A 22,983-nucleotide genomic window follows, 5' to 3' on the forward strand; every position below is an offset into this window, starting at 1 on the left:
TTTTTGAAGCAGAGTTCAAATTTGTGTGCCATGAGGCAAATGCGCCCAAGTGAGTAAAATGCTTATACATTTAAAAAGTTTTAATTTGCAATTTGTGTCAATTTATATGGGTTTTCCGATAGAGACATCATAAGTAAAAAAAGAAAAACAAAAGTTTGTGTTTTAAATGGAAAATTTTCCTAAAAAATATCAATAAATGATTATCAGCCAAGAATAAGATATGTAATTACAAATGCATTTTAATTTCTTTATTGGTCGAAATGTCAAAGACTGCTAAACTAACCTTACTGTTTTTCCCTGCAATCTTTTTCATTTGCCCATTCAATATAAACTCTGTCCAAATCTATCAGTCCTCAATCCAGCTAGTAACTCTTAATACACATCAGCACCCCACATAGAAACCCCCACTCGCTAGTTTCCCAATACACACAGATTTCTCCTCCCTCCCTCCCAGTGCCCTTCCCCACAGCCCCACCACCACAACTAAACAATGCCCCACACAGACCCCCAGTGCACTGACACACACAGATCCTTGAGTGGGAGTTCCATTGGAGGAGAAGGTACCTGTATTTGCATCTGTCTTTGTATTGCTTGTATGTGTAGAGGCCTGTAGGGGCAGCGTGCTGGGCGGGCAGCTGAGCCCTGATTGGGGGCGGAGCTTGGCTGAGGAGAGGGCCTATAAAAGCGGCCACCCAGCCAGGCTGCGGCAACAGCTGCGAGCAGCGGCACAGGAGGCAGTGAACAGGGCTGCTAACAGGGGAGTTTGAGTGGGAGTTCCATTGGAGGAGGTGGAAGGGGAGGCAGGAGGGCGTGGTGCCCTTTGTGCTGTATTTCCCCTGGTGCAGAGGGCACAGCTGAGCAGGCGGGCCCAGGCAACAGCAGCCATGAGCCAAGCCGCAGGTGACACAATGCAGATGATTGCATGCGGCAGCTGCGGTATGTACATGGTCCTAGCAGCGGTACCTGAACAGAGGTATGTGTGCATGAACTGCCGCCTAATGGAACTGCTGGAAGAAAAGATCCGAGGCTTGGAGATGCAGGTAGATACCCTGATAGAGTTTAGAAGGAGGTTCGAGCATCTGATGGAGCAAAGGCAAGTGGGGGCTGAAGGGGAATGCTCAGGGGTACGGTGGTAGCAGGGGCTAAGACCTGTGAGGGGGGAATGCCGGGGGGAGAACAAGGGCAGTGGAAGCATGTGACTGTGAGAAGCAGGCAAAGGAAAAGGAGGGCCAGTGAAGGAGAAATAGAGCTCAGGAACAGGTTTGGGTGTTTGGAGAACGAGGAAGGGGTGCAGCAGGTGGTAACTGAAGGGGGCAGGGTGAGGAAAAAGAGACGAGCAGCTAGTCCCATAGAAAGAGGGGAGGAGTTGATGGAGACAGCACCAATTCTGGGCCCCGGGAGGATACAGGATGACGTAAGGGGGACTATAAGGGAAAATAGGAATGGACAGGGGTTGCAACTAGAGGTGAACAGGGGATAGATTAGTAGATCGCACTGCCACCAGGCAAAGGCAGGTGTACGTGATTGGGGACTCCTTACTGAGGAGGTTGGACAGGCCTGTAACCAGGGCGCACCCAGAGAACAGAAGGGTGTGCTGTCTCCCGGGCGCTAAGATACGGGATGTGGACTTGCAGCTGAAAAGGATCCTAAAAGGAGCAGGTAAGAACCCCTTGATCATCCTTCACGTAGGAAGAAATGACACGGCTAGGTTCTCGCTAGAGAGAATCAAGGGAGATTATGCCAGGCTGGGGAAGACGCTTAAGGAATTCGAGGCTCAGATCATCTTCAGTGGGATTCTGCCTGTTCCTAGAGAAGGGCAGTAAAGGGGTGAAAGGATTGTGATGATAAATAGTTGGCTAAGGGAATGGTGCTATAAAGAGGGCTTTGGGATGTATGGCCACTGGGAGGCTTTCGGGGACAGAAAACTGTTCTCACGGGACGGACTTCACCTGAGTAGGGAAGGAAATAGACTTCTGGGAGGGAGGCTGGCTCATCTCATCAAAAGAGCTTTAAACTAGGAATTTGGGGGAGACGGTTGGGAGATGTCCAGTTAATCTCCACACCAGATTATAACATCGAGAGAGAGGACAATGAGAGAAGAACAGATACAGCCAGGGGAAAGAGATTGGACATGAGGAGGGGGGGCGTGGATACCAGACTAATGGGTCATACTAGCAGTACGGTGTCCATATCAAATGGGAGAATGAATGTGAGAGAGGCCATAAGGCATAAATTAAGATGTTTATACACCAATGCGAGAAGCCTAGGTAACAAAATGGAGGAATTGGAGCTCCTGGTCCGAGAAATGAAACCGGATATCGTAGGAATAACTGAAACGTGGTGGAACAGTAGTCATGACTGGAGTACAGGTATGGAAGGGTATGTGCTGTTTAGGAAAGACCGGATCAAAGGTAAAGGTGGGGGAGTAGCATTGTATGTCAATAATGAGGTAAACTGTAAATAAATAATAAGCGATGGAATGGATAAGACGGAATCTGTCTGGGCATTACTCACATTGGGTAAAAGAACTACTAGAGCCTCCCCTGGATAGTGCTTGGGGTGTGCTATAGACCGCCGGGATCTAGCCTGGATAGGGACAGAGAACTCATTAACGTTTTTAGGGAAGTAAATACTAATAGGAACTGTGTAATCATGGGAGACTTTAACTTCCCAGATATAGATTAGGGAACAAATGCTAATAACAATAATAGGACTCAGATTTTCCTAGATGTAATAGCTGATGAATTCCTTCATCAAGTAGTTGCTGAACCGACGAGGGGGGATGCCATTTTAGATTTGGTGCTGGTGAGTAGTGAGGACCTCGTTGAGGAAATGGTTGTAGGGGACAACCTTGGCTCAAGTGATCATGAGCTAATTCCATTTAAACTAAATGGAAAGATTAACAGAATTAAATCGGAGACTAAGGTTTACGATTTCAAAAGGGCTAACTTTAATACATTAAGGAGACTGGTTAGGGAAGTGGATTGGACTAACATATTTAGGGATCTAAAGGCGGAAGGCGCCTGGGATTATTTCAAGTTGAAGTTGCAGGAGCTGTCAGAGGCGTGTATCCCAAGAAAGGGAAAACGGTTCGTAGGCAGGAGATTTAGACTGAGCTGGATGAGCAAGCATCTCAGAGGGGTCATTAAGAAAAAACAGGAAGCGTACAGGGCGTGGAAGAGGGGGGGGATCAGCAAAGAAACCTACCTTATTGAGGTCAGAGCATGTAGAGATGGAGTGAGAAAAGCCAAAAGCTGAGTAGAGTTGGACTTTGTGAGGGGAATTAAAACCAATAGTAAGAGCTTTTATAGCCATATAAATAGGAATAAAACAAAGAAAGAAGAAGTGGGACCGCTTAAGAATGTAGATGGAGTGGAGATTAAGGATAATCTAGGCATGGCACAATATCTAAATGAATATTTTGCATCGGTATTAATGAGGCTAATGAAAGGCTGAGGAATAGTAGAAGCGAGACGGATGGGAATAAAGGAGTGGGGATTGACATTACCGTATCCGAGGTAGAAGCCAAATTTGAACAGCTTAACGGGACTAAATCGGGCAGACCGGATGATCTTCATCCGAGAATATTAAAAGAACTGGCACGGGAAATTGTAAGCCCGTTAGCGATAATTTTTAATGAATCCATAAACTCGGGGGTGGTACCGTTTGACTGGAGAATAGCTAATGTGGTTCCTATTTTCAAGAAGGGGGAAAAAACCGGGTAACTACAGGCCGGTTAGTCTAACATCTGTAATATGCAAGGTCTTGGAAAACATTTTGAAGGAGAAAATAGTTAAGGACCTTGAGGTCAATGCCAATTGGGACAAATTACAACACGGTTTTACGAAAGGTAGATCGTGCCAAACCAACCTGATCTCCTTCTTTGAGAAAGTAACAGATTTTTTAGATAAAGGAAATGTGGTGGATCTAATATACCTCGATTTCAGTAAAGCGTTTGATACGGTACCACATGAGGAATTATTGGTTAAATTGGAAAAGATGGGGATCGATATGAAAATCCATAGGTGGATAAGGAACTGGTTAAAGGGGAGACTGCAGCGGGTCGTACTAAAAGATGAACTGTCAGGTTGGAGGGAGGTTACCAGTGGAGTTCCTCAAGGTTCGGTTTTGGGTCCGATTTTATTTAATCTATTCATTACTGACCTCGGAACCAAATGTAGGAGTGGGCTGATAAAGTTTGCGGATTACACAAAGTTGGGAGGTATTGCCAATTCGGAGAAGGATCGGGATATCCCCCAGGGAGATTTGGATGACCTTGTAAACTGGAGTAATAGTAATAAGATGAAATTTAATAGTGAGAAGTGTAAGGTTATGCATTTAGGGATAACTAACAAGAATTTTAGTTATAATCTGGGGACGCATCAGTTGGATGTAACGCATTAGAGGAGAAGGACCTCGGAGTCCTGGTTGATCGCAGGATGACTATGAGTCGGCAATGTGACGTGGCCGTGAAAAAAGCTAATGCGGTCTTGGGATGCATTAGGCGAGGTATTTCTAGTAGGGATAAAGAGGTGCTGGTTCCGTTATACAAGGCACTGGTGAGACCTCATTTGGAGTATTGTGTGCAGTTCTGGTCTCCCATGTTTAAAAAGGATGAAATCAAACTGGAACGGGTACAGAGAAGGGCCACTAGGATGATCCGAGGAATGGAAAATCTGCCGTATGAAAGGAGACTCGAGGAGCTAGGTCTGTTTACCTTAACCAAAAGAAGGCTGAGGGGGGATATGATTGCTCTCTTTAAATACCAGGGAGGGAGAGGAATTATTTCAGCTCAGTACTAATGTGGACACTAGAACGAATGGATATAAACTGGCCGTCGGGAAGTTTAGGCTCGAAATTAGACGACAGTTTCTAACCATCAGAGGGGTGAAGTTTTGGAACAGCCTTTCAAGGGAAATAGTGGGGGCGAAAGACCTCTCTGGCTTTAAGATTAAGCTTGATAAGTTTATGGAAGGGATGGTTTGATGGGATACAGTGATTTTAGTCAATAGGTCAATAACAATGGTCAATGATGGGATATTAAAAGTTACTACAGAGAACTTTTCCAGGCGGTCTGGCTAGAGAATCTTGCCCGCATGCTCGGGGTTCAGCTGATGACCATATTTGGGGTCGGGAAGGAATTTTCCTCCAGGGTAGACTGGCAGAGGCCCTGAAGGTTTTTCGCCTTCCTCCGCAGCATGGGGCAGGGGTCGCTTGCTTGAGGATTCTCAGCGACTTGAAGTCTTTAAATAATGATTTGGGGAGTTCAACAGCTAAGTCAAGGGAGAGAATTCTTCCAGGAGTGGGTGGGTCAGGTTTTGTGGCCCACATCATGTGGGAGGTCAGACTAGATGATCATAATGGTCCCTTCTGACCTTAGAGTCTATGAGTCTATGAGATCTCCCTCACTGCCCAGCACCCCCCAACAGGCCCCCACTGCCTAGCACCCCAAAACACACAAACCTCCCCCACTGCCCAGCGCCTCCACACCCTCACAGCCCAGCACGCCCCGCAAACCTCCCAGACACTCACTCCACCACACCCTTCCCCCTTCCCTGGCCGCACTCACCAGCCCTGCTGGGAGGTCTCTGGCTCCTAGTTTGAGAGCGGCAAGGGGAGTCTCCAGTGGTGAGCGGGAGCCGGTTCGTGGGAACCGGTTGTTAAATTTAGAAGCCCTTTTAGAACCAGTTGTCCTGCGCGGGACCGGTTCTAAAAGGGCTTCTAAATTTAACAACCGATAAGTTGAAGTGACCAGGACCATAGCTGGGGGGGAGCAGAGGGAGCGGCTGATCCCCCTGAGCACATTATGCAAAAGTGGTGCCTTAAGAGCCGACCCCATGGGTGCTCCAGCTCTCCGCCCCGCTCCCCGGCCCCAGCTCATCTCCACTCCGCCTCTGAACACTCCGCCCCGCTTCTCCCCCTCCCCCCCCGCTTCCCGCGAATCAGCTGTTCGCGCGGGAAGCCTGGGAGGGCAGACAAGCAAGCGGCGGCTTCGTGCTCAAGCCCAGGGAGGCGGAGACGGAGCGGAGGTGAGCTGGGGTGGGGGAAGCCGTCCGCGCCACAGCAGGTAACCCTGGGGGAGGGGCGTGCAGGGGAACCGCTCCCCGCCCCAGCTCACCTCCACTCTGCCTCCCTGGGCCTGAGCACGAAGCCACCGCTTGCTTCTCAGCCCTCCCAGGCTTCCTGCGCGAACAGCTGATTGGCGGGAAGCGGGGGGGCTGCAAGCTCAGACTGACCCGGTGTTCCAGGCACTGCGCGCTGGCAGCGTGGCCCGGCTCCAGACGAGCGGCGCGGCTGTAGCGCTGCCACCCACCTCCAGGCAGCGAGGTAAGGGAGCAGGGAGGGGTGCTGGATAGAGGGCAGGGGAGTTCAGGGGGGTGGTGGGGGGCTGGATAGGGGTCGGGGCAGTCAGATGGCAGGGAACAGGGGGATTGAATGGGGGCAAGGATACCGGGGGACAGTCAGGAAGGAGCAGGGGTTGGATGGGGCGGTGGGAGGCAGTCAGGGGCAGGGGTTCCAAGGGTGGTCAGGGGACAGGGAGAAGGGGTGGTTGGATGGGGAATCAGGAGAGGAGTTGGATGGGGCGGCGGAGGGCAGTCAGGGGACAGGGAAGGGGGTGGATGGGGCAGGGATCCCGGGGGGGGGCATCAAGGAACGCGGGGGGTTGGATGGGGAAGGAGTCCCAGGGGCGGGGAGTAGGCCAAAAAGCGCTCAGGACGGGGGCGGTGGCAGAGCCCTGTGTCCCGCTGGGGTGGACGGAGTGAGGGCTCCGTGCCCGTGTCCCGCTTGGGGCAGTGGGGAGGGGCAGCGGCGCGCGCGGGCTCCGTGTCCTACTTGGGGCGGGGGGGGGTTGAGGCGCGGCGGCAGCACGCGAGGGCTCCATCCCCTTGTCCCGCATTGCTGGCTCCTGTCGGCGGGCAGGCACGCCACCAGGAGCTGCCCCAGGAAGCGCCGTGTAATAGGTCCGTGCCGGGTCTCAACCCTCCTGGGCGGGAGGGGAGCCACACCGACTCACTACTGCTGGAAGTAAACAGCCAGTTAGTTTAGAAGCTCTGGTCCTCCGGTGCAGGGGAGGAGCAAAACCGACAGCTAGCTCAGGGCTCAGGCCCTCAGACAGGGGCTGAGCAGGTGACCGTGAGTTCAGGGCTTAGGCCAGCTGGTGCAGGGGCTGAGCAGACAACAGTTAGTTCAAGGCTCAGGCCCTCTGGTGCAGGGACTGAGCTGACAACAGTTAATTTAAGGCTCAGGCCCTCTGGTGCAGCGGCTGAGCCGACAACAGTTAGTTCGGGGCTCAAGCCCTCTGGTGCAGGGGCTGAGCCGACAACAGTTAGTTCGGGGCTCAGGCCCTCCGGTGCAGGGGCTGAGCCGACAACAGTTAGTTCGGGGCTCAGGCCCTCCGGTGCAGGGGCTGAGCAGACAACAGTTAGTTCGGGGCTCAGGCCCTCTGGTGCAGGGGCTGAGCCGACAACAGTTAGTTCGGGGCTCAGGCCCTCCGGTGCAGGGGCTGAGCCGACAACAGTTAATTTAAGGCTCAGGCCCTCTGGTGCAGGGGCTGAGTCGACAACAGTTAGTTCGGGGCTCAGGCCCTCCGGTGCAGGGGCTGAGCAGACAACAGTTAGTTTGAGGCTCAGGCCCTCTGGTGCAGGGGCTGAGCCGACAACAGTTAGTTTGAGGCTCAGGCCCTCTGGTGCAGGGGCTGAGCAGACAACAGTTAGTTCGGGGCTCAGGCCCTCTGGTGCAGGGGCTGAGCCGACAACAGTTAGTTCGGGGCTCAGGCCCTCCGGTGCAGGGGCTGAGCTGACAACAGTTAATTTAAGGCTCAGGCCCTCCGGTGCAGGGGCTGAGCCGACAACAGTTAGTTCGGGGCTCAGGCCCCCCGGTGCAGGGGCTGAGCTGACAACAGTTAGTTCGGGGCTCAGGCCCTCCGGTGCAGGGGCTGAGCCGACAACAGTTAGTTCGGGGCTCAGGCCCTCCGGTGCAGGGGCTGAGCCGACAACAGTTAATTTAAGGCTCAGGCCCTCCGGTGCAGGGGCTGAGCCGACAACAGTTAGTTCGGGGCTCAGGTCCTCTGGTGCAGGGTCTGAGCCGACAACAGTTAGTTCGGGGCTCAGGCCCTCCGGTGCAGGGGCTGAGCCGACAACAGTTAGTTCGGGGCTCAGGCCCTCCGGTGCAGGGGCTGAGCTGACAACAGTTATTTTAAGGCTCAGGCCCTCTGGTGCAGGGGCTGAGCCGACAACAGTTAATTTAAGGCCCAGGCCCTCCGGTGCAGGGGCTGAGCCGACAACAGTTAGTTCGGGGCTCAGGCCCTCCGGTGCAGGGGCTGAGCCGACAACAGTTAGTTCGGGGCTCAGGCCCTCCGGTGCAGGGGCTGAGCTGACAACAGTTAATTTAAGGCTCAGGCCCTCCAGTGCAGGGGCTGAGCCGACAACAGTTAATTTAAGGCCCAGGCCCTCCGGTGCAGGGGCTGAGCTGACAACAGTTAGTTCGGGGCTCAGGCCCTCCGGTGCAGGGGCTGAGCCGACAACAGTTAGTTCGGGGCTCAGGCCCTCCGGTGCAGGGGCTGAGCCGACAACAGTTAGTTCGGGGCTCAGGCCCTCCGGTGCAGGGGCTGAGCTGACAACAGTTAATTTAAGGCTCAGGCCCTCCAGTGCAGGGGCTGAGCCGACAACAGTTAATTTAAGGCTCAGGCCCTCCAGTGCAGGGGCTGAGCCGACAACAGTTAGTTCGGGGCTCAGGCCCTCTGGTGCAGGGGCTGAGCCGACAACAGTTAGTTCGGGGCTCAGGCCCTCCGGTGCAGGGGCTGAGACGACAACAGTTAATTTAAGGCTCAGGCCCTCTGGTGCAGGGGCTGAGCCGACAACAGTTAGTTTGGGGCTCAGGCCCTCCGGTGCAGGGGCTGAGCCGACAACAGGTAGTTCGGGGCTCAGGCCCTCCGGTGCAGGGGCTGAGCCGACAACAGTTAATTTAAGGCTCAGGCCCTCTGGTGCAGGGGCTGAGCCGACAACAGTTAGTTCGGGTCTCGGGCCCTCCGGTGCAGGGGCTGAGCCGACAACAGGTAGTTCGGGGCTCAGGCCCTCCGGTGCAGGGGCTGAGCAGACAACAGTTAGTTCGGGGCTCAGGCCCTCCGGTGCAGGGGCTGAGCAGACAACAGTTAGCTCGGGGCTCAGGCCCTCCAGTGCAGGGGCTGAGCCGACAACAGTTAGTTCGGGGCTCAGGCCCTCTGGTGCAGGGCTGAGCCGACAACAGTTAGTTCGGGGCTCAGGCCCTCCGGTGCAGGGGCTGAGCCGACAACAGTTAATTTAAGGCTCAGGCCCTCTGGTGCAGGGGCTGATCCGACCACAGTTAGTCCGGACTCAGGCCCTCTGGTGCAGGGGCTGAGCCGACAACAGTTAGTTCGGGGCTCAGGCCCTCCGGTGCAGGGGCTGAGCCGACAACAGTTAGTTCGGGGCTCAGGCCCTCTGGTGCAGGGGCTGAGCTGACAACAGTTAGTTCGGGGCTCAGGCCCTCCGGTGCAGGGGCTGAGCCGACAACAGTTAATTTAAGGCTCAGGCCCTCTGGTGCAGGGGCTGAGCCGACCACAGTTAGTCCTGACTCAGGCCCTCTGGTGCAGGGGCTGAGCCGACAACAGTTAGTTCGGGGCTCAGGCCCTCCGGTGCAGGGGCTGAGCCGACAACAGTTAATTTAAGGCTCAGGCCCTCCGGTGCAGGGGCTGAGCCGACAACAGTTAGTTCGGGGCTAAGGCCCTCCGGTGCAGGGGCTGAGCCGACAACAGTTAGTTTGGTGCTCAGGCCCTCCGGTGCAGGGGCTGAGCCGACAACAGTTAGTTCGGGGCTCAGGCCCTCCGGTGCAGGGGCTGAGCCGACAACAGTTAGTTCGGGGCTCAGGCCCTCCGGTGCAGGGGCTGAGCCGACAACAGTTAGTTCGGGGCTCAGGCCCTCCGGTGCAGGGGCTGAGCCGACAACAGTTAGTTCGGGGCTCAGGCCCACCGGTGCAGGGGCTGAGCTGACAACAGTTATTTTAAGGCTCAGGCCCTCTGGTGCAGGGGCTGAGCCGACAACAGTTAATTTAAGGCCCAGGCCCTCCGGTGCAGGGGCTGAGCCGACAACAGTTAGTTCGGGGCTCAGGCCCTCCGGTGCAGGAGCTGAGCCGACAACAGTTAGTTCGGGGCTCAGGCCCTCCGGTGCAGGGGCTGAGCTGACAACAGTTAATTTAAGGCTCAGGCCCTCCAGTGCAGGGGCTGAGCCGACAACAGTTAATTTAAGGCCCAGGCCCTCCGGTGCAGGGGCTGAGCTGACAACAGTTAGTTCGGGGCTCAGGCCCTCCGGTGCAGGGGCTGAGCCGACAACAGTTAGTTCGGGGCTCAGGCCCTCCGGTGCAGGGGCTGAGCCGACAACAGTTAGTTCGGGGCTCAGGCCCTCCGGTGCAGGGGCTGAGCTGACAACAGTTAATTTAAGGCTCAGGCCCTCCAGTGCAGGGGCTGAGCCGACAACAGTTAATTTAAGGCTCAGGCCCTCCAGTGCAGGGGCTGAGCCGACAACAGTTAGTTCGGGGCTCAGGCCCTCTGGTGCAGGGGCTGAGCCGACAACAGTTAGTTCGGGGCTCAGGCCCTCCGGTGCAGGGGCTGAGACGACAACAGTTAATTTAAGGCTCAGGCCCTCTGGTGCAGGGGCTGAGCCGACAACAGTTAGTTTGGGGCTCAGGCCCTCCGGTGCAGGGGCTGAGCCGACAACAGGTAGTTCGGGGCTCAGGCCCTCCGGTGCAGGGGCTGAGCCGACAACAGTTAATTTAAGGCTCAGGCCCTCTGGTGCAGGGGCTGAGCCGACAACAGTTAGTTCGGGTCTCAGGCCCTCCGGTGCAGGGGCTGAGCCGACAACAGTTAATTTAGGGCTCAGGCCCTCTGGTGCAGGGGCTGATCCGACCACAGTTAGTCCGGACTCAGGCCCTCTGGTGCAGGGGCTGAGCCGACAACAGTTAGTTCGGGGCTCAGGCCCTCCGGTGCAGGGGCTGAGCCGACAACAGTTAGTTCGGGGCTCAGGCCCTCTGGTGCAGGGGCTGAGCTGACAACAGTTAGTTCGGGGCTCAGGCCCTCCGGTGCAGGGGCTGAGCCGACAACAGTTAATTTAAGGCTCAGGCCCTCTGGTGCAGGGGCTGAGCCGACCACAGTTAGTCCTGACTCAGGCCCTCTGGTGCAGGGGCTGAGCCGACAACAGTTAGTTCGGGGCTCAGGCCCTCCGGTGCAGGGGCTGAGCCGACAACAGTTAATTTAAGGCTCAGGCCCTCCGGTGCAGGGGCTGAGCCGACAACAGTTAGTTCGGGGCTAAGGCCCTCCGGTGCAGGGGCTGAGCCGACAACAGTTAGTTTGGTGCTCAGGCCCTCCGGTGCAGGGGCTGAGCCAACAACAGTTAGTTCGGGGCTCAGGCCCTCCGGTGCAGGGGCTGAGCCGACAACAGTTAGTTCGGGGCTCAGGCCCTCCGGTGCAGGGGCTGAGCCGACAACAGTTAGTTCGGGGCTCAGGCCCTCCGGTGCAGGGGCTGAGCCGACAACAGTTAGTTCGGGGCTCAGGCCCTCCGGTGCAGGGGCTGAGCCGACAACAGTTAATTTAAGGCTCAGGCCCTCCGGTGCAGGGGCTGAGCCGACTACAGTTAATTTAAGGCTCAGGCCCTCCTCATAGCAGGTCCGGGGCAGCTCCGGCCAGTCAGGGTACTGTCCTCGGGCCTCGGAGGTCTCCCGGCCGGGAGCTCCCGGCCGCACGTCTGCTTCCTGCAGTGGCTGGCGGCTGACTGAGCTCTGGCGGCCGGCCTTTATACTTCCTGTCCTGCCCCTTGACTTCCGGGGGGCGGGAACAGGCGGCGGTGGCTCCACCCACTCCTCTGCCTGCAAGGGTGCTCCCTCTTCTGGGCAGGAGGGGAGCCATACCGACTCACTACACGCCGCCACGCCAGCCTCGGGACTTTGTGTGCGTGGGGTTTAGAATCCCCCTGCGGGCCACACAGTGGGCCCCCACGGGCCGTATGTTGTGCAGGCCTGGTCTTGTGGCATACTCTCCACATGTCCTCTGAAAAGCATAAGACGCCATCTGCGGACAATGGCCCCAGTAGTCTGTAGACCGGAGCGACCATAAACATCTGCTTTACAAATGAAGTCGTTCCACTCTATGCCCAATATACAACGTTGGCATTTTATGTGGAAAGCCTCCAGCTTTGCCCACTCTGTGCGGCGCAGTCCCAATGTTTCACAACCGTACAGCAGTACAGAGAGGATACAGTTCGATTAGATCCTGAACTTGGTTGTCGTGCCAAGATGATGTTGATTCCGTATTCATTGTAAACGACCCATGGCAGAGGCTGCAATGCCGCACTCAGGCACCTAAATAAATGGCCTGACTTTTCTCAAATGCTGAATACCAAGAACTTCTCACTCGAATCTGCCGAAGCCGTGGCTGTTCAGCTCCTCTGAAAATGAATCCACTCGTTTAGATGCCTGAATATGAATGTTAGTGCCAGACTTTGGAGAGTGACATAAGAAGATATTGGCCTGAGCCTATGCATGGACTCTCATCCTACAATCCAGCCCCTCAACAGATACATCCCAGCTTCTGACTGTGAGCCATTCAGCTACAATGGGGAGGCCTAGATGCTGTAAGTAAATTAACATGTAATGATAGATAGACAGATAGATAGATAGTATAAGCTATTCTTTCTACCATCTGCCGTACGGATTTGCTCTGTAGAGCTTGCTGTCCCTGTTACTCATGGGTATTTATGTTCCAGAGCCCCACATGAGAGAGGGAAGGATTTCAGGCCCAAGGCCCAAGTGGGGCAGGAAGAAGCACACGCTCACCTCAGTTGCCTTCTTTGCTGAGGTAAGTTTTGTTGACTTGTTGAACTGAGATTGCAGAGCGTTGCTCAGTCCCATATTCTCACAACTGGCAGCGCCCCATATGTATGTCTGGGGCACCTTGCATCCTCATTTCTTGACCTGTAAGTGGGGTGGCCTGGGGTTTATGTAAAAGGCAGGGGTTGTGTTGAAACCATAATCATCCAGATACTTCTGAGGAAATCCCTCTGGAACAGTGGAAATAGCGTAGCATTCGGCCATCAGTCCCTAGGTAATTTCCCAGATTGTGACTGAGTTTGATTTCCCGTGAGACGTCTTGAAAACTGCTCTCTTTGTTGAGAGGCTGAACCTCTGAAAGTTCGCCCTGGAGAATGTAAGCATTGACAGGAGAGCCGTTGTGTTGATTCCATAGGGTGCACTGTCGAGCACGCCGGCAGACAGACCCAGATCAGAAGACCTGGACTTGGTACGTGAACGTAAGTAATATCCTTAGGTTAGTGCAGTGAGGAAGCAGAGGTCCCAGGATGTGGGTCAAGGAGATGGCAATGGGGACGCAGAGGCCCTGTCATGGCACCAATGGGATCTAATTTGTACTGTGTACTTTGGTCATCCACTGTGTGATGATCCTCTTCTGTAATGGGCGCCATCGGCCTGTTGTAATGGCTCCAACACCACCCTCCTCCCAGCCTCAGGAGAGGGAGGTGTTCCCAAGGGAGAGGGGGCATGGCTGCGGCATCCCCGAGGCTTCTCTGCTTTATGCTGGGGGCTGGCCCAGTGGCCAGATGGCCTCCAAGTTAGTGGGGGTGGCTCACAAAAGCGGCTTTCAGGCACATTCCCACGCAGCTGCCAGGATCTGCACGGAGCCTAGGATCTGCAGAACCATATCACAGGCTGGGCCTGAAGGCTGGCATGTTGGCAGATGCTGCACTGAGCAGCAGAGTTACTCTGTATCCTGAGTCAGGAAGCTTTTCTGCTGCTTCGCTGATCAGAGGAGCCTGGTAGTTAAATGAGGCAGGAAGATACACCTGGTTAATGCAAAGACACAGATGGAGCCCTGGAAGCCCGTATTTCCTGGTGTTTAGTCAAAGAAGATCAGGCCTGGGCAATATGACTTGACAGTCCTCAGCAAGGACTCATCAGAGAGACCCTCAGATGTAAAGAGGGAGGAGGTGGGGGATATTGGGTACAAACTCCCCAGATCCAGTTCCTTAGTCCGGGAACTGAGTGAGGGTGAGACCAGCCCGTCAGTCAAAGGAAACAGTGGACAGTGAGATGGTTATAGGCTAAGCCTAGTGACGCAGGAATGAGTCCAACCCCTCTTTGTTCAAGGTGGCCTGATCCAAACAAAGCTCACAGAAGTCAGTCTCTCTGTTGTCTTTAATGGGCTTTGGCCCAGGCCCATGGAGAAGGGAATGTGTTCTTTGAGCCCTACAAAGGACAGAGCAGAGACCATTTCCATCATTAATGGTGTGATGATTGAGCTGGAATAAAGCTAATCCAGGGTTCCCCTTTCTCTGCTGTCGCTAAACTTCTTTTTTCCTTGTTGATCCCCCAACACACGAACTGCTGGGCACCGCCAAAGTCCACAAAGAGGAGAAAACAAGGAGGAGCAGCATCCGCCTGCTAAAATTCATGGCTGAGGACGGACCAAGTAACCTTTGACCCTGGCTAGCTCATTATGCGTTCCACAGGGGACCCTTATTACATAACAGTACAGTGATTGGCCAGCCCCAGGCTGGCAGGATAAACCCAGAGCACAGCAACCTCTGTCCTCATGACTGAAATGGGCTAGTGCCACTAGACTAGGTCATGCCTCCTTCACCTCTATTCTGCAGCAGTAGGGGTATGAATCACAGCAAGGAGATCAAAGCTCTGTAGAGCTAGAGACAAGCTCTCTCCTCACCACCTTTCATATGGCAATTCTCACCCCTCCCCCACCCCCACCCTCACACACACACACACATTTACAGAGGAGACTCTAGACAAAATACAGCAAAGGGCAAAATAACTGGTCCCTGGACTGTGGGAGGAGAGTTATGGGCACGGAGTGAGGGAGCTGATGGCAAGGGGAAGGCTCCGGGCGAGTGTGGTCCCGGTGATCAGCGAGCCTACGGGAGTTATTCACATTCTCAGGAGGCCGGGACAATTGCTTAAAACGAAGACAGGAAAGCTGGAGGCAAGACCACGTTAACCATTAAAGCAGCCTGTCGGTTTGCCTGGGACGGGGACAGTCCAGCTCGCAGCGTAGTTCTCCTACAGTCGCTCTGGACTGACTCTGGCTCTTGTCCCCACTGAGTCTCCCACCCCAGCCACCGTGCGCACATGAGCCCAGGGCAATTCTGAGGAGACCCCTATTTTCTGAACAACGGCTTCAGGAAGGACCTGGCTGGCTGGGAAAGCGCAGAGCACTACAGAGCCGGCTGGGCCCTTCATGTTTTTCAGCCTGTCAGCATATTGGATTCAGACTAATTCTCAGGCTGAACTCTATTTAGAACAGGTACCTTTGTTCCTTCCTGCGCTAACGTCACTCCGCTTTGGGGGAGAATAAGGACAAAGGCCTATTAGAGATCTGTAGAAAGCCGATCTGGGAGACAGATTCTTCCACAGCTGCTACTGTGAGATTCTGACAGCATCCTCTGAACCATCGGGTGCTGGCTGCTGTCAGAGATGGGCTCCTGGACTGGATGGAACTCAAGTTTGATTCAGTCTGCTAATGCCTATAGCTAGTCCTTCACTAGTCAGTACCAGACTCCAAGAACCAGCTGCTCGGATGGTGCAAATTGGCTTAGTGCTATGGACGGCAATGGAGCTCTGCAAATTCCCACCAGCTGAGGATCTCTAGCCCTGCAGCATCAGTCACTCAGGACACTGGAGTGTGTTGGCCGAGGCTTTGAAATGATCATGGCAGTGAGAGATGAGCTCAGACTGGAAACCCCAAACCCAGCACTGGTGGACTTGGGGACGCTGAGATCTGGATCCGGAGCCAGAGCTGAATGATGTGGCTTGGGGCAGTCGCTGATTACAATAACCCCTGGTGTGTATCTGGGCTGTGTGCACTGCACACTGGGCTCCCAACTGCAGGATTTGACTAGTAGCCTTTTAAAAAAAAAAGTTTTGAGGTGCAGAAGGACAAGGAAAAATGTGACACCCTGTCCCAGACCCTGAACTATTTCTGTGCTACATGGGTCCCTTTACGAACACAGCAGCCATCTCCATACAGCAGCTAACAAAAAAAAAGCTTCCATGATCCTTAAATCCTGACCCTGTCCCTCTTCCATCCTGCACTGTCCTTTATTACACAAAGGCCTTGTCTACACCTACGTCAGCATGTAGGGTGCGTGTAGCTACACGTGAAAGGCTGTGGTAGGGAGGGCAGCCAGGCTCAGCTTGGGGAGCTGCCGGTGCCATTCCGCACTGCCTCCCCCCACCAGAGCCTTTCCCCACTGGAATCTTTCACTGCCGTGGGGAAAGGCTCTGGCAGCGGGGAAGGGGCAGGACTCTACCCTACTAAATATAGCAGCGTAGACTGGGGAGGCCCTGAATGGGCATGTAGGGCGCATAGCCATAGGGTTCAAGCGTCCCTTTACTTGCCTTAGCCAGTCCTCACCATCTACACTGCTGTTACACCCGTGCTAGCAGGGTCGAAATAGCCCCAAGTGTAGACCTACCCAAAGCAACCACCTCTGTTCCTGGAGTCCTAATTGACTGCGCTTGAAGAGGCTTGGGGATTGCAAAGGAAGGCAGGGTCCAAGTTAACACCCTAGCCCAGCAGCAGCCCCTCTGGTGGGAATTCGTCCTGGGCTCACTGCAAGGAAACAGTTCCCCCTTAGTTAGGACTTTGTATTGTTCTTCCAAAAAAGTAAGGCAGAAACTAGTCATGTAAGCCACTCACCACAGGGTGGCGCTGATGCTCTGCCTCCCCTACGTTTTTCTCCTCTTAGGTCCCTTTGCAGCGAATCAGATTATGTCCGGTCTCTGTGCCCATTGATGCAGTCTGAGTAGCAGGACCCCTTCAGCCCCATGGTGACATGGGCTGTGATGTGTTTGAATGATTAATCCTTCCTCTTCCTATTCCAGGCCAGAAGGGCTGAGGTGCTGTTTCCCGAGGAGCTGTTCCAGGACTAGCGAGGTAAGCACAGACACGGGCCGTGCACTACAGCTCTAGGTACACTCAGGAGCGCCGCCAGTGTTTTTGCGGCCCTAGGTGGCGGAAGGTCCCGTCCCCAAAATACCGACGACAACAGGGGCAGCCGAAGATCCGGCCGCCGCGGTCGCCGCCCCCCAAATGTTAGTGCCCAAGGCAACCGCCTAGGTTGCCTAATGGGTTGTGCTGGCCCTGGGTACACCCCTGTAACCCTAGAGGGGCAGGAAACGTGGTCCTTTCCGGTGGAAACGATGGTTGCTTTAATATGAGTGTAGAGTGTTTAGATGCAAGCTGGATGGATAGAAACAGAGAGTTTGGAAGATCAATATGTATCTGAAGATCATTGTTTTTACTGTGGTTTTTTTTCCCCCCTCTCATAGGAGCCTTTCCAAGCGTCACAGAAGGACGGGCCAGAGTTAACATGGCATCGAGTTGTTTGTTGCATAATAAAGCTGCTGCTGATTTCCAAGTGTGTGCGGCCAACTTTCCTCACTGTGCACTAGGCCGCGTGTAGCCATGTGACTGAGATGTCGGCCTTCTCTTTTCTGGGCACTGCACCTTTAATAGTAGAGGAATCTTGCTGGCTTCCAGCATCCTGTCTAGGGTTGCCAGGTGTCCGGTTTTCGACCGGAACACCCGCTCGAAAAGGGACCCTGGCGGCTCCAGTCAGCACTGCTGACTGGGCTGTCAAAAGTCCGGTTGGCGTGGGGCTGGCAGGCTCCCTACCTGGCTCCGCGCGTCTCCCCGCAAGCAGCGACATGTCCCTCGGCTCCTAGATGGAGGGACGGCCGCAGCCCCATGCACAGCCCCCACCCTGAGCGCTGGCTCCTCATCTCCCATTGCCTGGGAGCCGCGGCCAATGGGAGCTGCAGGGGTGGCACCTGAGGGTGGAGACAGCATGCAGAGCTGCCTGACTGCGCCTCCGCCTAGGAGCCAAGGGACATGTCGCCCTTTCCCTGGAACCGGCTGAGGTAAACACCACCCGGAGCCCGCACTCCAAAACCCCTCCTGCACCCCAACCCCCTGCCCCAGCTCTGAGCCCCCTCCTGCACCCAAGCTTGGGGATTGGTCCTGCTTTGAGCACGGGGTTGGACTAGATACCTCCTGAGGTCTCTTCCAACCCTGATATTCTATGACTCTATGATTCCCTCCCAGAGTCTGCACCCTCCCACAACATCCCAACACCCTACCCCAGCCCTGATCCTCCCCTGCACCCCAAGCCCCTCATCCCCAGCCCCACCCCAGAGCCCACACCCCCAGCCGGAGCCCTCACCCTCACACCCCAACCTCCTGCCCCAGCCTGGATCCACCTCCCACACTCTGAACCCCTCATTTCTGGCCCCAGTCCAGAACCTGCACCCCCACCCCAAAGCCCATGTCCCCTCCCACACCTCAACCCCCTGCCTCAGCCCAGACCCCTCCCACACTCCGAACCTCTCATCCCTGGCCCCACCCCAGAGCCCACACCCCCAGCCGAAGCTCTCACCCCCTCCCACTCCCCAACCACCTGCCCCAGCCCGGTGAAAATGAGGGAGTGGAGTGAGGGTGGGGGAGAGCAAGCGACAGAGGGCGGGGGCAATGGAGTGAGTGGGGGTGGGGCCTCGGAGACAGGGCGGGGCAGGGCCTCGGTGATGGGGTGGCAATGGAAGGGGCCTTGGAGAAGGGTTAGGGCAGGGGTGTTCGGTTTTGTGTGATTAGAAAGTCAGCAGCCCTAACGCTGACTTTCGGGGGCAGGGGGCAAAGCCGGGGGGCTGCTGTAGTCTGATCAATGGCTGGAGTTCCAAGTGGTGCCTGTTGGCTCACAGTGGAGCAAGTTCAGCCTTTCCTTTCGAAAACTCAGCCAGGCATTTTGAAGGAGAATCTCAGCTTTCTTCTTCCTTTCTTTCAAGTGAGTCGCTCTAGATTTTATGGGTGTCGGTAAATACTTGAAAATGTGAACTCCAAAGGCTCAAAAACCAGAGAGCAAATCATTTATTGATTTATTAACCTCATGATTTGGGGGACATGACATGATTTTTGAACATGGGGTGTTGGCCCTACTGCCTCTGCGTCTAACCCTTGGCACGGGGAAAGGTACTTCCTCCTCGTGGGTTGCCAATTTAGGTTGGACGTATTCTTGAAGGTTTCATAACATGACATAATCCTTAATTAAAGATTAATCTTGAATTCATGGAGACACCAAGCCAATCCTTGAGGCTTGGCAACCCTAACTGCAGCACAAGCCGCCTTCTCTCAAGAAGAAACACCTACAAGCGACGTCCCCCAGCTCTGCCCACTCTCTGTTTTCTTGCTCCATTTTATCATTCTGTCTTCATCACAAATCACCCTTTCCCCTGCCCTGTGGGTCATTCTATCTGTTCCTCTTCCTTGCATGTCTCTCTCCCTCCATCTTTGTTCCTCGTTCTCTGGTCCCACCTGTTTCCTCCCTCCCTTGCTCTCTACCTCATCTTCTGCTTTGCCCACCTTTGATTCATCTCCTACCTAGAAATTTAGCCAGGAGAGTAGGGGTAACCCCCCAATTCTGGCAAAAAGTGGTGTGGGATCTTCAGCAACGACCCCTGATAGGGATCTCAGTTTTACGGCTCCTCCGGCAGGTGGTCCAGCAGCAGAGCGCCCCCTAGCCCCACTGGCTCAGTATTGACACAAAGGACCTCCAGCTCCTGCATTCCAAGCAGTGCAGGCTGGAAGATTCATAGTTGGCCAGGGGGAAATCAGACCAAATCTGAGTGACATTTGATGAGGAGGTAAACAATCATGAGTTAAAAGGTCTTGCAAAAACAAATCCTCAGGTGCCCGCAGATGCTCCTACACATTGGCATTCTCTGACATCACGGCCTGCTCCTGTTCCTCCTCCTGTTCATGTGTAGATAAAAGCCTGAAACACTTGGAGAGCTTTAATTCTCTCTGCCCCATGCAGAGGTAACAGGATAAATGATCCCCACCTCTGCTTACTTCTCTGTGGGGAAAACACACCTGTTCTGCATTGCTCGAGCCACAGGGTGACTCATGGGAATGCAAACGTTCTCACTGACCTCCCGAGAGCCACATCAAACACGGAGCCGTGGCAGGAAACAAACCTACCAGACTATAGATCACGGCAAGTTCGGCTCTGGACTGTATTTCACCTGCAAACTGTTAACAATACAGGCAGCTCCAGAGAGAGTGCCACCAAAACACCCCCGGTTCATCTTTGTGTTGACAAAAGCAGCTAAGGACACGGACAATAACAGACCCAGAGCTAGGTTCTTGACACCACTGGTTCCCTAGGGCATAGGTTTCTGGCCCTATGCCCAGTGCAATTCAAATCTGTTATTATTATTATTTATTTGGATTTCAGTAGGACCTAATGGCCCCAGTCCATTGTGCCAGCTGCTGTATATGTTTTGGTTATTTATATTACCATATGATTTAGGCTCCCCAGTCACGGACTTGGCCCCATTGTGCCAGGTGCTGCACAAACACAACACAAAAGACAATCCCTGCCATGAAGAGCTGACAATCTATCAATGGGCTCAATCTTCACACTGTGCACAGTCTCTTCACAAGCGCACAGTCAACCTGTGGAACTCCTTGCCAGAGGATGTTGTGAAGGCCAAAACTATAACAGGGTTCAAAAAAGAACTAGATAAATTCATGGAGGATTAGGGTTGCCACCCGGCCAGTCCAAGTTCCGGCTTGTGTGTCCAGGTGCCATTTGACAAGACCTGATATCTGGGTTTTTTGGATCTGGAGTGGAAGAGGTGGATCAGAGGGTGTGGTCTGGGAGAGAGGTTTATCTCACGGTGACACTAACACTTTTGACTGGCTGGCCAGGAAGTACCACCCCCTCATATCTGAGGACTTCCTGAAACAATCAGAAACACAGATGGACTGGGGCTGCAATTGCTCTCCAACAGTCCCACCTCTGGGACCCACTTCTGGGATTCACAGCATGGCAGTCAGCACGTCCCAGAGCACATGTGGGTATTCAGCGCCATGGGGCTGGAATTCCACTCTTGCCCATCATAAATGCCAGCTGCCACGCTGCCGCTGGAGGGATTAGGAGCATTTAGATCCCAGGCTGTGATTAGGTCGCTGACGTTCCTTTGTACAGACTAACACCTTTCACCTGGGATTCGGGGCAGGACTGCTAAGGGCGCAGCTGCAGAATGCGCCTGGTCCAGTGAAGCTGCCTGCAGAAAAGAGCCTCTGCGTGGCAAGGAATGGCTTAACTGGGCAGGGTAAGGACGCGACAGGTGAAGCCTCTGGTATGGCACTCGAGGTGTATATGTTCCGTATGCGGCTCCTCCAATACATTACGTAAAGAAGAACCCCACGGACTAGACAGTGCCATATAGGCACAACCCTGTGTAGGGCAAATCCACTGCCCATAGGAGTATGAGGCCCAAAGCTTGCAGAGCTCCCCAGCCTGGGCCCATGGCTGTGCCCCACAGGAGGGTGCAGGGTGCCCTCCCCTCTGCTGCTCACCAGCTTTGTCTCTCCACTCCAGTCCTTTCACCACGGTGGCCAGTGTCCACCAGGCTACTAGCCGGGAGCAGACCCTGCACCCTCCAGCAGGCCTGTTTCAGGACGGCATCAATGTGCATTAGGTACCTTTAGTTCCCACCAGCGGGGTCTATACGGGCTGGCTAGAGTGCGACGTGCGAGTGCTGCACAACTCACACCCCCATAGAGCGGACTGCGGCGCCGTGTAGACAACCACGTCGGTGCCTAAAGGGGCAGTTAGGCACCTAAATCCAACAATTAGGCACCACTAGCATTCACAAAAGCCCACTCAGCTGCTACCCTGTAGGCACCTAAAGCCCCTAGGCATCTACTTTTCCACTGTTGAAGTCTGTGAGGTGCTTGCACTTGGTGGTGGTGGCCCCTGCGCAATAGCCCAGGAATCAGAGCTCTCACCCGGATCCAAATCCCCCCTCTGCCTGATGTGGGGCAGGGCCTCGAACCCTGCTCCCACCTCTCAGGAGAGTGCCCAGGCCCCGGGCTCTGGGGTCTCTCTCCTGGTGAAGCTGTTCCCAGTGGTGCAGAAGCAGGCTGTGGAGCCTGGCATAGCACTGGGCCAATGCTCGGCTTTGGCGCCCGTCTCCCGCGGGGGAATTGCTGCCATGTTGTGCAGCAGATGCTCGGCTGCGACTTGGAGACGGGGCTGAAGATGCCTCATGCACTGGGCCCTACAGGCTCTAGCATCTGGGGGGCTCATACCCAAGGGACCAGTTAGGATCTATGATACACACAGTAATTCCTATCTTGGCCTGTAGGGGGCAGTCCAGTAGAGGGGTACAGGGTAACCCTGCCCCAGGGTGTTTCTCATGTCTGTTGCCTGGGGTGCCCGTTCCAGGCCATCCCTATGTGAGAGGGCAGGTTTCCCTGTCTGGGGCTCAGTCAAGCAGCCTGGTCTTATTAGGGCCTCACCTCATTCTCCTCCTGTCTAGCTGCAGCGGTTGGATCACATCTGTTATTGCAGGCAGCTCCCCCTGGGAGAAACCATTAGGCTGCAAGCCCCAAACTCCCACCCCATTGACGATGCACGACCTGCCCCAGGCCCTTTCCATGCAGAGACGTCCCTTCGCTGTGGTCAGAACACACTGCCCCCTGTCCCAGGCTAATCCCGGGTGGCTGGGGCACTGCACTGCACCGTTAGTTCACATTAGTGCCCCATTGAGAGACTTGAAGGGCACCTGCCTCTGTGCTCCTGCTGCAGCTTCTGCAGCCTCCTCTCCTGGCTGCATCCCCTTCTCTTCCTCTGCCTCCAGTTCCCAGGCTGCTGGACCCCTCACGTCCTCTGGCTCCCTAGTCCCTCTCCACTAGGCCGTCATAGCACCTTCTAGAGGCTAAAATGAATCCCTGCCTCTCCAGGAACGACCCATGGCCCCGTCCCTTGCCACCAGCCCGTTCTGAACCGCTACAATGGGCTCTGTGCAGACAGAGGCGGACCTAGGCGAGCTGCCAGGAACTGGCGCCCTAGGCAAACCATGCAATTGGTGCCCCCCAACACCCAAGGG

The 22,983-nt window shown here is 54.8% G+C and overlaps 1 long non-coding RNA gene across 1 annotated transcript; it reads left to right on the top strand.

Moving 5' to 3' along the window:
• The first annotated feature begins 6,911 nt into the window (after positions 1-6,911).
• LOC135980956 (uncharacterized) lies at positions 6,912-17,444 on the top strand. The gene is made up of 5 exons (XR_010597916.1): positions 6,912-12,638; positions 12,771-12,862; positions 13,250-13,313; positions 16,915-16,966; positions 17,362-17,444. It is a non-coding gene; the product is annotated as an uncharacterized LOC135980956 (long non-coding RNA).
• Positions 17,445-22,983: the final 5,539 nt, after the last annotated feature.

Source organism: Chrysemys picta, chromosome 1, assembly GCF_011386835.1.
Source record: "Chrysemys picta bellii isolate R12L10 chromosome 1, ASM1138683v2, whole genome shotgun sequence".
Lineage (NCBI taxonomy): Eukaryota > Metazoa > Chordata > Testudines > Emydidae > Chrysemys > Chrysemys picta.